Genomic DNA, 1179 nt, shown 5'->3' on the forward strand with positions numbered 1-1179 from the left:
TTTTCCAATTGTCAGCTGGCCCACTAAACACAAGCCCTGCTCCTTAATGCTGTAGGTTAAGCTCAAAACTGCATCCATTGTGACCACTGATCAGTCGACATGAAGCCAGAGCTGGAAATGCAGGTTCATAAAATGTATTCAGACTGAACGTGAATCTTAGAGGCAGTGTGACCCTAAACTGTCACATAATGTACTCTCAGTGAACAGTGTTAGCTAGCTGGACTTTAAGTCTGTATTGGACTACGAAAGGGAGGTAAAAGTTCACCTGCATTCAGTCTGAACACACGTTTAAGTTTAACTTGTATGCTTGGTTGCTCCACGTTCTCAGCAGAGACAGAAAGGATTTATTTTGGACAGCAAGAAGAAGGACTGTTGCTCTCTGATCCAGGCAGAAAGAAAAATTTGATCTCACCACTTACACCCCCATTCACACCTTTTATGAAATCGCGTTCTGTATCCAGACACGTTGTGCAGATAAAAAACGCGTTAATACAATCGTGGCTCGCATTGTGTGCAGATCTTAGGTAGGTGTAAACACCATCAGTATCAACACGCCTGGTGTGATTGATACGTCTATTCTGGCCCGAAATGGACAGAAATATCGGGTGGAAAATTAATGAGTACTACCTAGTAAGAACATAACTGTCCGACTCCATCTGTGTCAGATTTGCTTGTTAACAGGGAATATATTTTAATCTAGACATCCAGAGTAGCCTACGCGCCAGTACTGCAACACAAACTGACAATACTCCTTTATACAAATGACGGAATAAGTTATTACATTTGCCCAATTTACAAGAGTGGAAACATAATTGAGGAATTTGTAAGAAGTATTTTCTAACTCGACAACGCACACAACTTTTTTGAGGGGATTTTGGGTCTGATTTCCTGCCACTCAAATGAATGAGAATGCATTAAAATGTGTCTGGATACAAACTGCATTTTAAGCAGGTATAAATAGAAGTAAGAATATGCATTAATTAGCCAAATTTGCTATTTGGACAACCTATAAATTCCACCAAAGTCTTGGTAATATATAAGCTAATAAAGAGATTTGTGTTAAGCTAACTCTAGTTGAAAAATAATGTCCATGCAGGTGAATCCCAAACTGTTCCCACAAGGTTCAAAGGACACTCTTGTAGCTGTAAAGTAGCATCAAGATTTCGCCTCAGTGGGACT

The 1179-nt window shown here is 39.8% G+C and overlaps 1 protein-coding gene across 1 annotated transcript in view; it reads left to right on the plus strand.

The window, feature by feature from the left end:
• ppm1e (protein phosphatase, Mg2+/Mn2+ dependent, 1E) overlaps positions 1-1179 on the plus strand; it is a 40662-nt gene that overhangs the window by 37711 nt on the left and 1772 nt on the right. The window lies entirely within an intron of this gene.

Source organism: Morone saxatilis, unplaced genomic scaffold (genome assembly GCF_004916995.1).
Source record: "Morone saxatilis isolate NCDOM2014 unplaced genomic scaffold, NCSU_SB_2.0 Contig20, whole genome shotgun sequence".
NCBI classification, from domain to species: domain Eukaryota; kingdom Metazoa; phylum Chordata; class Actinopteri; family Moronidae; genus Morone; species Morone saxatilis.